Source organism: Alligator mississippiensis, chromosome 2 (assembly GCF_030867095.1).
Source record: "Alligator mississippiensis isolate rAllMis1 chromosome 2, rAllMis1, whole genome shotgun sequence".
Classification (NCBI taxonomy): domain Eukaryota; kingdom Metazoa; phylum Chordata; order Crocodylia; family Alligatoridae; genus Alligator; species Alligator mississippiensis.
Window position 1 is genome coordinate 201,312,995 of NC_081825.1, and position 16,544 is coordinate 201,329,538.

General features: G+C 40.6%; 1 protein-coding gene across 3 annotated transcripts in view; it reads left to right on the top strand.

The window, feature by feature from the left end:
- Positions 1-6,359: 6,359 nt before the first annotated feature.
- Positions 6,360-16,544, top strand: part of TEAD1 (TEA domain transcription factor 1) — a 248,489-nt gene continuing 238,304 nt past the window's right edge. For 2 of the 3 annotated variants that reach the window (XM_014602349.3, XM_059722693.1), the window contains exons 1-2: positions 6,360-6,648; positions 7,553-7,681. The gene's annotated coding sequence lies outside the window, so the exon portion shown is untranslated. Of the gene's footprint in view, positions 6,649-6,953; positions 7,682-16,544 lie in introns of those variants that run through there. The other variant, XM_059722694.1, reaches the window with a different exon arrangement.

Consider the following 16,544-nt stretch of genomic DNA (forward strand, 5'->3'; position numbering starts at 1 on the left):
ATGCTCTGTTGCCATCATGCATCACAGTGACATAGCGTCACGTGCAGATGCACCCATAGTGTTTCTCTAGGTTCCCAAAAACACACAAAAGCAGAAGGAAACTTAGGTATTATTATGCTGAGTGTTGCAGCATCTGAATTTTAGGCACTAGCTGAACTCAGAATACCAAGTTCAGTGCCCAGGCTCTGGACAGAAGGAGAGGTGAGCACCTCAGAGTGGGCTCCAGGAAAACCAGAATGCTGGGCCGTCTAAACAAGCTCATAGAAAGCCAGAGGACTAGAATAGCTTAATCTCTGCCTCTCTTGGGAGTCCCACATGGCTGTAGGGAAGGGATTCCTATACTTGAGCCCTCTCTTATAGTGGGATGCCTGCTCTTAAAAAAAAAACCAAAGGTGTGATTCATTCCTTTCAAAAGATAGCTAAAGAGAAAGATAGCACTCCTCTTTTATTCAATAACTCAGGAACATTTACCTATGATGTGGGAGAGCTGGCTTCAATTCCTTCTTCTGCCTCAGGGTAGTTGAGCCCATATCTCCCTTAACATGCATCTGCCTAGATATTTATCTAGTGGGATTTTGTAAAATGCCCACCTGCCTAACTTTCATTTGAAATTGATAGGAATTAAGCACAGGCACTACTAGATCAGCCTCTTTTAGAACCTTTAGAAACCTAGTCTAAAGAGCACAGAAGATGAAGCAAATTAAATGTGCTGTGTTACTAACTGGTAAGTAGCAGAGCTGGTTGGGAAAGCCTGAATTAGTTTGTAATTTTAATGAAAAATGGAAAACAAATTCTGCAATATTTTTAGCGGGGATTTCCATACCTCCCTCCAGCTCACTGACGAAGGGTTTTGAACTCGAAAGCTTGCTTAATAACCATTCTCCAACTATTTGGATTGGTCTAATAAAAGATACCAAATTCACCCAAGGAACCTTGTCTGCCTATGTCCTTAGACCAACACGGCTACAACCTACACCCCTGCAGCTGCTCACTGAGACATTTAAGAATTTGTGATGCAAAATAGAAAATAAAGGAAATTCCATAATAATTTTTTTTAATCAGCTGTGTTAAAAATTATTATTAGAGGCAATGGAGTGCTGTACTTAAATGGTTCACCCTAAAGCAGGATAGGACTGCCCCATATCAGTGTTACTGATTTTTATCAGTGCAGAAACATACAACCCTGGAATCAATTTTTAAAGTTTTTCAGTTCACCTTTTAAAAATGAGCAGGCATATTGGCACTATCTTAACTCCTCAGTTGAACTTTGAGGCCCTGTTCCATGTCCTGTTCTTTTCTTGACTCAATTATAGTAATTCATTATCTTTATGTTGTCTGGTGCTTTTACAGAGCTCAGCAGCTAGATTAATAACATGGACAAGGCTGTTCCATTATATTATACCTGACCTACACTATTTTCATTGTCATATTCAACAACACATTGATGTTGATGTTTGATTCATTGCCTATTAAAGATTAACCCTAATGAAAACTTGCGGTCTCTAAGCATCCTCTGAGTCTAGATATGAAGTTTTTAAATGGCTCCCATGTTTCTAATGGATCAAATGAAAATGCTGTATTGAAACACCACTGAACTTGGCGAAGCTTCCAAACCGAAATCTGGCTTTGGATCTGAAGTTTGCAGAACAAGTACCTCTCCTGAGGACCCTTTGTTCTTGGGCATACATTGTATTCTGCCTTTTTAGGGACTGTTAAGAACACAGTATGGCTAAGCTACATTTGTTTGGTGCTTTTTTTTATGCCTGCTAACACTGACCAAATTTGAGGGGGAAGTGGTGTAATGGCCCTGTAACCTTAACCGTAATCCAGTCCAGAACTTTCTCCATCAAGTGGTATCCTTACATTCACCCTTCGTAGCCTTGCATCTCACTAGGATATAAATTCAACAACTCTTTTTCTGTCAGAAAAAATATAGCAATCCCCTCATATTACCCAAGCATTATTTCTAAATGTTGTGTGTGTTCTTGCTTCTCTCCTTTCTTTTCCCTGTTCTTTCCTTTTGTTAAATTTGTTCTAGTTCAGTGGCGATGCATAGGGGGTGCACATGCACCTCCTTAGATTGCCGGTGCACCCCCTGACCGGCTGCACTTGCCACTTAGATGATGTGCAGGGGGAGCAGGCGGGAGCACTGGTGTGCCCCCTGCAGGCACCGGCTGATCGCTGCAGCCGCTTCTAGAATTGGCCACAGGTACTCCTGGAAGTGGCTACAATGATCAGCCGCAGTGATTGGCCACAGGGGGTTCCCCCGGGCAGAGAGATCAGCCGCAGGGGATCCTCCCCTGGTCGGCAGGATCGGATGCGGGGGGTCCCCCCCCCCTCCTGGTTGGCGGGACTAGTCATAGCGGGGCCACGTGCCCCCCCTGACTAAGGCGGCACCAGTTGCCCATGTTCTAGTTCCTCTCTCTTGCCTTCCATTTGTTAATTTTTATTTTCCTACCATGTGCTCTTTGTTCTTACTTGATTTTTTTCCCCAAGTTGTACTTATTTCCCTCTTCCCTGGATGATTTTTCCCCTTCTTTTTCTTTCTCAGGTACCTTCACATCTATCCTTATATCATTGGAATCTTCTGTGGAAAAAGGAGCTATTGATCATAGTAATAGTTGTTCTTTTTGGTGTTGTTGTTGTCTAGCTGCCCAAATACATACCTGATCCTAGTCATCCTGCATGGGCATCCTAATTTTTTACTTGAAAACATCAAGTCACTTTAACTCCATTAGAATTTGGGGGCCTTGGTATATATTTTTGAAGTGACTGCCTCCAAGTACTAAGTGTCAGTGATTGTCAGGCTCTTCCTAGCTCAGCCCAGCAAGGTTGTTGGGAGCAAGCATTGCCTCCCTCTGTTCACCACACTTTTATCTAGAGCCTTCTGGCTACTGCTTATGCAGCAATCAGATGGTGTTCTAACCTTCCCCTGTCTCTGTTTCTGATCTCTTCTTTTCTGTAGAGAGCTCCAGAAACTGCAGAATTTTGAATGCTAACCAGAGTTCCATCAACTTTCACTGGTGCTGGTGGAAAACAGTGAAGCTGGCAAGAATTGGAGCAATTTCAGTTTACTGCTTTTTGGGAAGGCTCCAAATGCACAGGCATTGGAGCTACCCTTCTGTAGGTTCATGCAAGCAGTTTTGGATCAGTCTATTTTTGGTTAAAACTTAGAAGGTTTCTCCACAAAAGTAGGTGTAGAAGCTATTTTTTTGTTCATAAGTAGAGCCTAGGTTCACTCATGAAAGTTTCTAGAAATTGAATGGATTGTTAGGCTCTGTTTTTTCCTGATCCAATCCCTCAATATCTCACTTTCATGTGTACAGAAATGCTTCTAGGCCCAGTTCATGCAGAACCATGATAATCGGGATTTTAGATGTTTTCTCTGCAAGCTCTGTGGCATGAGAAAAAACACTACTTTTTTTTTAAACTGGTGCCATGTTTCTATGAAGTATCCTTAGAAACATTAAGCAAAGAGGATGTAATCATTTTATCTCTGGCTTGAGGTAATTTCTACTGCCAGATAATATTAGGAGTTGGATTCATGGATGAAAGGCAACACATTTTCCTATGTCTCTCAGCATTCAACTCTTGGCTGCTCAGGCTTTGGAAAACAGCTAGTAAGCTTTGGACATGCTCTGAGTCTAGTCTTAGCAGAGCCACATTTGTCCTTAGATCATTCCATTTACAGAAGGCACTGACATGCTTGGGAGTGGGCGGGGGGAGCATTTTAATTAAAGCAGTTCCCAGAGAACTGCTCTAATTAAAATACCTCATCGTCACATGTATTAAGCATCCCACATTTTAAAATGGCTGGGTGGGAGATGGGGGGTGCTTTAACTAAAGCTCATTCAATGAGTTTTAGTTAAAGTGCTCTCATGGCCGTTTTGAAATGTGGGATGCTTAATACACGTGACAGTGAAGCCTGCTGGAGCTTTCTAATGAGAGCATGTGTATAGGCACCCTAATGTACTAGGGATTTGATATTAGAGTGGGTGGATACATAGCAGAAGGAGAAAATCCCAGTTTTCATTTTTATGCACACACACACACACACACACACACACACACACACACACACACACACGCATGCATGCACGCACGTTTACTTTTCTTTTCTTTTTTTTCCTGTTTTGAGGAAAATAATCCAACCATGTGTGCAGTTGGCTGAAAAAAATAAACATTCCCCTCCCCTAACCCCCAAATGTGCTAGTGCCTCCCTTTTTTTTTTTTTTTTTTTTGCATAGATTGGAAAAAAGTTCTCATATTCCCAACCAGTTTTGCATGGTACTTTGCTATTGGTTACAGAACTGATTTTAATAAGGTCTCATAGGTTATAGCTGGTATTGCCAGCATAACCCAAAGGCTGCAAGTGGGTGTTAAACATTCCCCTTCCCCACCCCTCCTTTATGTGCAATACTCAGAGGACATTCCAGCCCTTAGCTTGACAGCCAGGCTTTTCAGCTCAAGCTGTAGATTCATGCTTTTAGCTCTAGTGATCCCTGAGTCAGTCATGAACTAACAGTGGCTAAAATGGTGCCTGTCACTGCCGTGGTTCTCTTAAGAATATTTTTGGCTAGCAAAGCTCACACTGCTTTTAAGAAAGGAAGGCATGTTATCTGCATGTGTAGAGAAATACTTGGCATCCATTCTGGATTTCATGGGCCAGTAACACGCAGGATGTTAAAATATCCCAGATGGAATTTAGATTTGAACTCCACTGACCAAGAGACGGAGCACACCATGAAGTTACATGGGGATGTGAACACATTACTGCTGCTTAATGACACCGCAGGGCACCATTTCTGGTGTCGTAACGCAATTTTCCTTCCACCAGCTGACAAATCTCAAAAAGTGGCAGCCCCCGCTGGGCAAAGTTTCCAAGATGGATCAAAACGTGTGCGTGCCCATGCAAAGCAGGCAATTTCTTTCACAAACAGGCACTGATGCGTCCAGTTATCCATTTTGCTTATGCAAATGCAAGTTTTCACAAGCACAACAGCTGTGCCGGTGTTGGGGCTGTTTCCACAAGGAGCTCAAATCGTTAACTAGAGAAGATGTGTCTTGTAATAATGCTCCGGGGAGTGCATTTCTGAGGGATGGCTCACACCGATAGCAGGATAAAGACACTCACACAGCCTTGAGACTCACCACTCTGGTTGGGCAAAAACTTTGGCCATGAAATCTGAGAGCAGGGGCCATTTTCAGCATCTGGGGCGGGGGGGGAGGTAAAATCTCTGAGGGGGTGAGGGGGTAAAAAATGAGGTGTCCCTCTCTGCCCCTGAAACCCAAACACTTGGCTGAATTTTGTGGGTGATTTTTTAACATGTTCTTTTGGGGCTTTAGCTTTGCACCCTGCACAGCATCCCTCTGCCCCCTCCAGCTGAAACACTTGGTTGAGTTTGGTAGGTGATTTTTTAACACATTTTTGGGGTTTTTAACTTCTATCCTGCGCGGCAACCCTCTCTGCCTCCTCATACCCAAACACTTGGCTGAGTTTTGTGGGTGACTTTTGAACACATTTTTTAGGGTGCTGCTTGGCAAGGAGCCTTCCTGCACATGGGAGAAGGGAGCTGGTTTTGAGCTGTCCCTCAACTTGGCTTCCTTTGGGAGGGAAACTCATGCCTTCAAGTGAGTTCAGGCCCTTCCCCCTGACTCTGAAGCCCTTCCCCTGACTCTTTCCCCTCCAAGCACGTAGCTGTGTCTAAGAACTGCCTTGCAGGAAAACTGCTCTTCTGGCGTGGTTCAGTACCCACCGAGGTGCAGTGGCTTTAAGCCCAGTTTATGGAAATGGAAGTGTCCTCCCTTGCTTGCTCTGAGAGCCTTACAGCTGAGGCAAGCAAAACTCGGGGGTACCCGAACCCCAAGCCTCCAGGCGTGGGCCTGCAAGTCGGATGCCCACCAAAGGATTTGGAAACATCTGAAGCCCCAGGTGTGGGTGGAGGATGTTTGCCGGTAGCGGGGCCACTTGTGGTTCTGGACTCCTGGATCAGTTTTGACAGATTTGGCCTCAGATACAAATAAAAAAAAAAGAAAAAAGGACTCTTCCCCCTCCAGCCCCTTTCCCCCTGACTCTCAAGCCCCTCTCACTGCCCCTTCCCCCTGACTCTGCCCCCTCCACAGCCCTGCCCGCAGGCTGAGCCCCGCAGCGCCAGGCAGGACGGCTCGCGCGCGGCTCAGGTGGCCGCCCCTGGCGCGCGCCCCTCCCGCTCCCTCCTCCTCCCCCTCCTCCCCTGGACTTTCCTATGAGGTCACCAGCTGCTGGCAGGCTCCTCCCCCCCGCATCCCCTGCATGATGCGGGCGCAGGCTCCGCCTCCCGGAGCGAGTCCGCTCCTCGCGTTCATTTCATTCCTCGTCTCATTCCGCACATTCTTAGCATCGCTCGCGCCGCACCAGCCCCGTGCAGCGCCCGGCCCGCCCCGCCGCCGGCGCGGGCAGTAACTAATCACTTGAAGGGCTTCCATAATCCTGCACCCAACCATCTATACGGCCCGGCCCGACCTAGAGAAAAAAAGTGCAGGGTTAAAAATAAACACGGGGCTATAAATAGCCCCCCACCAGCCCGGGGGGAAGCTGGAAGAAGTTTGCAATTGCATTGCAAAGCGCTGGTGGTGGTGGTTGGCAAAGGTGGGGAGAGTGGCGTGGAGGTAAGTTTTGTGCGGGTGTGTGTGTGTATATGTATGTGTGTGTGTGTGTGGCCGCTGCCGGGAGGGAGCTGCTTCCTTGCACATCTCCCTCTCCCTCTGCTTTGTGTGGCTGGGGAGGGGGGGGAGGGGAGGGGAGGGGAGGGAAGGGGGTGGGGGGCTCCTCTCTTTTATGCTCTTGGAGAGCTCTCTAGGTTGCTACCCCCCTCCCCCCTCACCTCCAATCCCTGCAGGTGACCCGGGGAGGAGGTGACTCGGGGGGGGGAGCAAGGAAGGGGACCTGGGGCGGGGGAAGAAGTTGTTTCCAATGGAGTTTTTGCTGCTTTGGGGTTTTAGCCAGAGCTGCAACAGGCGGCTGCTCTCTCTCCCTCTCCCTCTCCCTGCTCCTCGCTGCTGCTTTCACTTAGTTGCCTGACTCACTCTAATGTGCAGCCTGGCGGGCGCGCTCCCTCCCCTCCCCTCCCCTCCCCTCCCTCCCTCACACACACACACACACGCGCGCGCACACACACACACTCGCTCACTCTCAGGCACGCACAAATCTTTGGCATTTTTCACATTTTTTTTCCCCGGAGAAGCCAGAAGTTGGGCTTGCAAAATCAAATCCAAATCCTCCTCCCCACCCCCCTCCAAAAAAACCGCAAAACCAAAACAAACCCCCAAAAACTCCCCCCAGCCTCCCCCAGCGCCGGGCTGTGCAAAGAAGTGGCTCCATGTGAATCCAGAGAGCCGTTGGGTTTGGTGCTTGGAGTTTTGTTTGCCCCCCTCCCCCCCTTCCTCACCCCTCTCCTCTCTTCTCCTTTTTCTAAAAATTTTTAAATCTTTTCCTCAAAAAAAAAAAAAAAAAAAAAAAAAAAAAAGATGAAAGAAGGAATGTTCTTTTTTGCTGCTTCTTCTCCTTCTCCAGAGCTGCTGCTGGTTAATTGCACATTGAAGTGGAAAATTTTCGGGAGTCAGCAGAAACATTGTATCCAAAAAAGACAAAGTCGCAGTGGCAACAAAACCGAGGAGCTTGTCCCTGGAAAACTTCCTTTCGGTAGGAACCCGAGGGTTATTTATTTATCCTGACCGTTTTCAAGAGATCTGTTCTACAGCTGGCCCCAGCGCTTTTCCAAAGGGCCAAGTCGCAGCCTTTGTTCAGGGGAGTAACCTTTTTGAAAGGAAGTCCACTTTTCAAAGGGGAGGGGGAGGGCAAAACTTCCAGTGAAGCTTCGGGGAAGAAAAGGCAAACCCAGCAACAACAAATAAATATTCCATAACAAGAAAAAATAAAAAAAAAAATAACCCCCCACCCCTTCCAATGAGACAGAAAGAAATCACTTGTGTGCATCCATCAACCAAAACAAAAAAAAAGTTCAGGCTCCTACTTCTGTTAAATCCCATTCCTGATTCTTTTTTTGCCTGCTCTCTTGCAATCTGTTTCACGTTGAACGGCGTTACTGTATAAAAATATTTATGAAACAATGAAATTGCAGCCACCCGGGCTTCTCAGGAGAGTTGTTAACTTGTTAGAAACAAGTGCCTGCCTTTGATAGGAAGAAATGAAAAGTGACCTCAATAACTGCTGCAAAGTTAGGGAGCAGTTACGCTCCACATTTTCTGAATGTAGGTGGCTCCCATTATATATATTTTTTAACTGTTCATAACAGCACCATCTGGGAAAAGGAGGGCCAAGAAACCTGTCAGATCTTCCTGACATTTTTTGATTTAAAATATTAAACATGCGAAATCCAAGCTGACATGGTAGAGAGTGGCAATGCAGCTGTATTGCTCTTTGAGGAGCGCATAGCCTACCTACCCCATACATTGGTAAAGTTTGGAAACATACTGTTCCTTTTTAATTGTTTTATAGAGATTGGTGAAATGGGATTATGTAAAAACTGTACAGCTGCATTTTTGTTTGCTCAATAGTCTCATATTATAAAAAAAGTGTAACGCTTATTTTTACAAAGTCAGTCTTGATATGTCAGTGTGTGTATTACTGAAAATGCATCTTATGGAAACATTCAGCTACACAGCAGACAACATTATATTAACTCCATTATGAGCACAAATGTATCTCTAGGATCAGGATTATTATTGGATCAGGATTTAACCTCAAATAATGCAAGATTTTTCATAGATTCCTAGATTTGGAATGTTTCCCCAGAGCATATAGCGTAGTGCCATCTCTGTAAATAGCGAATACCATTACAGGGGCATTAGATTCTACTGGGAATGGTGTAGTACAATTAAAAATGATAAAAAGCTCTGTATTAAATTATTTTTGAGGTCTATATGTATTTAATTTCAATTTGAAATCCTAGATTTAGTAATACAGTAAGTATTCATAAAGAAGTGAAATTGGAGAGTTTTTTATGTGGAAGTATATGACATGACATTTATAATTTAGGACTGTTTCAAGAATGTTACTTTTTTGAAAGAATCATATTTAAACATGCACAGTTTTTATTAAGTATGTTTATTTTTCATTTTTGTTCATGTAATGCCTATTTTTCTCTGTAATGACTTAAAATTTGGTCATAATGTGTTTTCTAAAGTAATAGGGGCAATTATGTATTTTATATCAGCTGATTAAGGAGAGAGGTTTGGGATATAAATGGTGTGCCTCAGTTTTTCTTCACATTAGTGTAGGAGTACCAATGGTGAGTACTGTATTGTGAAATCCATGCTAGACATATTGGAAACAAGATTTTAAATAGTTTATTTAGGTGGTGATGATTTCTTTTTAACATCAAGAAAAACAAACTGAAACAGACCTTCATATTCAACATATGACCTGACTTTATGAATTCTTTGTCGATCAGAACCCAGAATGTAGCTAACATAGAATGTACACAAGAAGCAAGCAGAGAGAAATTCTGATTTCATGTGATCCTTCTGAGGACAGCATCAGTTTAAGGAAGTTTAATTAACAGTGGAAAGGGATAATTTAAACATAACTGTGAACTGGACCTCAGTGAATTTCCAACTGAGACTGTATTGTGATGTGTTTGTGTATGTTTGCACGTGCGTACGTGTTACGTCTTTGGCATAATTTGAAACTAGTATTTTTTTTCAGTTTTCTGCCAGAACAGTGAAATAATTTTGGGCAGGTATAGGGTAGTTTTTGCTTGACTGAAAAAGTTATATTCAGCTAAGTTGTATTTGGAGGGATGGGAAAAAAAGAACTTTGGATTTTTTTTAACTAATTAGGATAGGTAAAATTACGGGGAATCTCTCAAAATCCAGTAGACTAGAATAATAATATAGCTTTTTAATGCTACAGAGAAAAATAAGTATAGGAATGACAACTCTTAATTAATAAAAAAAAATAACATAAAAATAACTTTATTTTTGGAGTATAATTGTTAGTTTATGACCTTGAAAGTCAGGATGGCTATTCAGTTCATAGAAATAAATGATTTTGTATTAAAGTTTCTGGGATTATTTACAAAGTAGTCCATATCTGCATTGAATTTTGAGTGTGTAGGTGTGTGGGGGAAGGTTACCTTACAATTTGTGTCCTTCAGAAATTGTCTTTTGAATGCATGTTTTTGAGATGCATCTACTGACACATATATACATGCACAAACATGGCTGTTTTCTAATTTGGTCCTCTTCCTGACATATTAATATTATGTTTAATATAAGATGGCGTGATAGAAAACAAGTAGTATGTTTCTAAAGCTATGCTATTATTTTAGGACTTAAGTATTTGGAAGACAAAGTCCTTACTCAAGTTAAAGTCAATGAGATGACTCACACAAATAAACATTTGCTGGATTGAATACTAAGATATATACAGCATATGCTATATATATAGGGGTTTAATATGATACTTCATGTCTAAAGAAGGTAACGGACACATCTGTACATCTTGTATAATTATGATCAGTTAAATATGATACCAAATTAAATTAAAAAATAAGACAATATGAGCAAGGGATCTAAGTACTTGCCTGTCTCGTCGCCTCATTATAAAACTAAAAAAACAAGTTTCTATTAAGTTGGTCAATCAGTCTCTTAAGTATAGTTATCCACAGCAAATGCAGAGGTAAAGTTGGCCTCTGAGTTTCAGAGAAACTGAACTTACATAGATCTCTGAATTTACATGAGTGTAAGCAAGAGTATATCTTGGCCCTCCACTGTAGCACTGAAATCTCCAGTTCCTCAAAGGGCCTTTTATTTACGAAAGTAAATAATAGACGTATTTTTGTGGACCAAAATGCATGGTATTTGGGACATAATTGCCATTTGTCATTTTGTGGTAATTTGCTGTGAAGGTACAGTAATTTCCTATTCTAAAACTTAAGTCACTCTTGACAAAACTTTTGTCTAGCTTGAGAAAAAAATCAATTTGCTAAGAAGAAGCTGTATGTTGCTTTTAGAGATTTTGTTGAAGTGTACACAAGTACTGTATTTAAATTATATAGCCTGTGCTGCAAGGATGGATTAATTACATTATTTTTTGGTAATGTTGGCAGATTCTGGCTACACTAGGGGCACACTTTTTCTAAAGGTAAAAATATCTATAATACATTTCCCACTTCAGGGATTTATCTTGCCCTTTGCCTTTGCTCAAATCTCCTTTTGACTCTTGTGTGGAACAAAGATAAAATATTATTTCCTGGTTAAAAATGCGTTTGGTTTCTATGCTCATTTCCAAAATGGAAGAGAACTAAAAGACACCTCCTTCAACATTTTGATATTTCACATGCTAACACACATTAATCATCTAAAATAATTATGGATGGAACTCTGATGATTTATTCTCCCAATAACTTTAGGTCTTTAGATGAAATCCTGTTTCCATTGAAGTCTATGCACACTTTACCGTTGATTTTACTTTGATAGGGCCAAAATGTCATTGATTATGCTGATACCAGTTGGGCTATATTAAGAATGTATTGGTTTTAAAGACAAAGGATCACTAGACCAGTTTTATCAAGCACAACTTTCTCTTCATTTCAATGGGGAGTTCTGTTCATAATTCTGTGCCATAATCTGTTTCATAATAACTAATTTGATTAAATATCTTACACAGGAAGTGTCTTCCTGTCCTATAGACTGATCGACTAATTTTGTACTACATACAATAATTTGTTGGGTACATTTTTGTAGACACATCAGGAGCACTACGAAAATCCATTCAGTGTGTGAAATGTTTAAGGAAACTTCCATAATCACTGTAGAGATGCAGATCATCTTTCCCAGTTTCTCCAAATTATAGCAAGGTTCCCCAAAGGCAGCCCAATTTATTTTGGAGCAGGTCCAATAAAAGGTATTGCCTACAACTACTTGCTCTTTGTTTCTTAGTCTTTGTTTACTGGAACAACATGATTACCACTTCTACATCCTGTTGTACAGTTCCAAATGGCCTTCTTAGATTTCTAGCTCTTATTAGCTCTTCATTAGACATTTTAATCTGTGGTATTATATGTTGTAGCAGAATGGTGTGAATACAGAATGTAAGTCTGTTTAGTAGAATATCCCTGGTCTTGGAAGATAATGTGGAATTGCAGTGTGCTTGGAAAAAGAAGTTTAGGATTCTGTGAAAAATTGTGAAAATGCTATTGACTGGGAATCTAAAACAATGACGAATGCAGTTGTTTTTACAGATACGTAAACTGAAAACTGCTGCTAATGATGGGAAATGTTAATTATGTGAGAACATATTGAACTTATATTCTCTGGCATGAACTTTTTTTAAATGCATCAACTGTGCTGCCTTTTATGTGCACAGCTTTCTAATTATCATAATTCAGTACAGCTCTGGCTTTTGGAAGGAGTTCAAGTGCAATCTCAACTTAACATGAAAGGAGAATTAAAAAAACTGAGAATGTTCAAGAACAATTTGAAAAGATAATCTAAAAGTGCTACATATTTAGTTGGGTGTAAGTCAGAAAATATATAACTGGTTACCAAAGCAGTTCAGATTATTAAACTGGGCAGTTATCTATTTTTGTCATTATGTCTTTTATACGCCTACAAACATAACTCAAAACGCATGTTTTATAATTGGATACTGTGGGCTGCTTTCCTCCATATTGGTAAAAAGTGTTTTTTATTTTGTCACAATTCTTGGAATTATAAATCCAGTTGGTGGATTACCATATTGTCATTAAAAAGATAATTTCTGAACATGGAAGTAACAAAAATAATTGCAGCATTTAAAAAAAAAAAAAAAAAAGGAAGAGATTCATGATTCTTCTGTGTAAACCAGGTGTGAATCTGTACTTTATACCAACTTCCCATTGTAAATCATCCTTGCCTACCACTATTCACACCTTTCCTTTGTAGTATTGAGGTTGTAAAGTCCAATTTTTTTTTTAAAACCTTCTAAACTTCTTAAATGAGGGGAAAATAACTTTAGTTTAGCTTAAATTTGAATGATCCTTTCACAGGGTTTTTTGTTTGCTTTGTAAAGGATCAAAGCATCAATATTTTTTCTGTTTGTCAGGTTTCAAGCTTAAAAAGGAAAAAAAATCCAAGTTTCAGAAAAAAAATTCTCTCTCTGATCCTTTATTACAGTACATGCTACATTGCTAAAATGCAAAGAAAGCCCCAGTGAAACAAAATGACTTCATTTGAGCTGGCACTTAAGAGCAGAATTCACTTCCATAGTGCTGAAATAAAAGAAGCCAAGTGTTTTAAATAGCCACTCCCCTAGGCCAGAGTGTTTTTAGAAAAGCTCATTGTCTAGATTTGAGCTGTAGCAGTATGTCTGCCTCTGTTAAATCTCCCAAACCAGACAGCTCGATTTCTAAAGTTGACATCTGGTTTACTCTTTGTTCACCTGTTTAAAAAAAAATGCAAATAGACGAGCACGCCATTGCCCTAGAGCTCTAAAAAAAATGCTGTTGACAGTTTGTCAAATAGTGCTTCCAGTTGAAGTCTGCAGTAGCCTATTGTTAGGCCAGCAACAGGCAACAGAAGTTGTGGCACCATATGGCTAGTATATGCTTCAGATAAGCTATCTGTTAATTTAGCTTATCAATAGTGTTCTGATATGCTTCATGTTTGAATCACCAACCACTATGGCCTTGGGTATTTTTGGTGCCAAATTATTCCTTAACATTATTAGGTGGCACAATTATTCCCTTGGTGGAATTTCTCTTCATTAATCTCAGAGGTGCTGCTAAACAATTATGCTTGTTGTTAGAATTAACCAGTACATTCTTTAAGTTGTTATTGTTGTTATCTGTTAGGAGACTGTAGTTTAGGAGTGGTGCTTTATTTTTAAAATAAGAAGATGCCAGAGGAGATGAGATGTTAGAAGAAAAAGGCAAATTCATGTAGGTCTGAGAGAGAGAGCAGAAAGTTGGGGGAACCCCAGTTGACAAATAAAATTGTGCTTGGAGGTTAACATTTACCTAGGAGGGAAAGGAAGTATATTTTTCTTTAATTATGTACAATTTCCTGTTTGTTTAAAAAATTATTTTCCTACCACTGTATTGCCATTTAATATACTACAAAAACTCTGAAAACCATTTCATTTTCCACATACCTGATTTCACCTTTAGTTTTAAAACAAATCAGCCTTTCAAAATTCAATTGGTTAATATCAGGATTCAGACTGTGATCTTTTGAAGAACATTTCTTTCAAAATAGACTGAAAACCTCCTGTAAGACTCTGGAAGCTCTTTCATTCCCCATTTTTGACTGGATTCCATCTTGTAGCAGGAAAATATCAATTGTAAATAAAGTCTTCCATTCAAAGCTGGGTGGATGTCCTCAGGGTTGGATCTTTCTGCATTGCTCTCTGACCTTGTCACACATTCCTCTCCTGCTTCTGCCCCCCCCCCCCACTCTCTTTTTGCTTAAAGGGCACTGTGTCTCTCTGTCTTCTCTTTCCTGTCTTCTCTGCTCTCATTCTATATACATTTCTTTGCTTTTAAGCATCTCTTTATTAGGCACTCTTTCCTTCAGGTCTTGTTTAATGTGTGCTTGCTACAGTTCTCCTCACTAATTTCTCTCACTAATGTCATTTCCATCTGGTTTCTTCTACCAATCATGATTGCACTGTATCTCTTCTTTACTAACAATGATTACTTCTATGTATGTTTTAATTGGTTACATAACACCTTTGGTATCCATGACACATCAGTGATTCGCAAAAGGATAAAAGTTGTGTCCAGAAAAGGTTACAATTCACTTTTAAATCTGCTCCATGACACTGCTCGTTCACTTCTAAGGAAGATGAAGTCGAAGAGAAAGCGGTTTATCTCTTGCTCATGTTCATTATGCTTGCTGTAGCCATTTAAAAACAATCACCCATGCTTAAAACCAATTTTAAGTAAGGATGGGTATTATGAGATGAATTGAAAATGCAGGAAACTGGGCAGCATTTATAGACCAAATGTGGAGCAGTCCAGAACACCTGGGCAATCCTAGCCCCACCAAATACCTGAGCTTTAACTTGATCTGGACATATGCAGGTATGAGAGCATAGTGCCTTGTCTGTATCTTGCCGGCTGAGGCCCTTTCACGGAGATTTATTTGTACCATTAGGATTTATGATGCTGACATCTTTGTATTTAGAACCTGGATTAGAAATCACCAGCCCATTTAAAATGATCTACTAAACAGTGCTGGTAGTACAGGGTTGGTTTAGTCAGGCGTAGTAACAGCACTTGATATCCCTTAGCTTAGTGCTGATTTAACCAGTGATCAATCTCCCTTTCCGTGTGTGTGTGTGTAACATGTATGTAGGAGGAGTTTTTAAAGGGAGGTAGGTTCTTAATATCCACTAAAATATTTGAAAATCTTCTTAAAGTTGCTTGTCAGGTATAGATCACCTCACTATGAAAGTGCTTGGAGGTGAAAGGCCCTCTAGGCAGTTTTCAGTCCACTGACCTATCTAGCCATCACCCATAATGAGAATGGACATCTTGGGCTGATGGCACTGTTAAAATGTGGAAGATCTCTGTTTGCTTAACTCAGTAAGAGATATGTTCTTCATATGGTTTGATTTTTATGGTTAAACTTTAGAACCCATAAATTTTGAGTTGATTTGCTATCTGTTTAAATGGGTTTTCCAAGCCCTTGCTTATATGTACTTTTTGTTTTGCAATAGCAAATCTGTTGCGCCAAAGTGTATTTTTCTTCTGTAAATTTACTATAATTTATTTATAGTAATTTCTTTCATCACTCCTTGGAATGTTTAGTGCATGCCTATCAATCAGTTACCTAATATGCATCTGAAAGGGCATAATTTAAGGACTATGTAAAATATCAAGTTTTATATATCTAGTTCCTGTGGATAAGAGTGATATATGTAGCAAAGCAATGCTGCATAAATTGCTTGATCTCACAAAATCTCAAAAAGTCATGCAGAGAAGGATTGAAGAGTAATACAAGTATCATAATTAATATGCTTGGAAAATTAACCAATATTCTGACCTGTGAGATTTTGGAACCAAATTAAAGAATCCTTTTTTCGTTTCTGTTTCTTTTTCTTTTTTTTTAAGGTAGCAGACTGCTTTTAATGGTCCTTCTGTATTAAGGAAAGTACAGTATTGTAGTTTGTTTATTTCTGGGCATGCAATACAGGGTGAAGAGCCTGCAATTCAGCTAGCAAGGCCTCTGTGCCCTGAGGTAAACTCTATTTCACAAAGGGAATTTTGATTATGGTCTGCTGCTCTGTAGCATAGTGGAGGCTTCAAGAGGCAAGTGGTAAATGCTACCAAAGAAAAAGCTGGATTGGAGCCACTGACGTCATCTAAGTAAATCTGCTGTAGGACTATAGCCATAAAATGACTGCCAGCCACTGAGTGCACTTTGGCCTTTTCTTGTCAACTGTTTTAACTGCTTTTTTTTTTTTAAAGCAGCTTGCATTTTGTTTCTTTTTTATGTGTTAGTCCTGTGCATGCCGAAGTGTATAAATGCTAAGGATCCCCTCCCTCCCCCTTCATCCT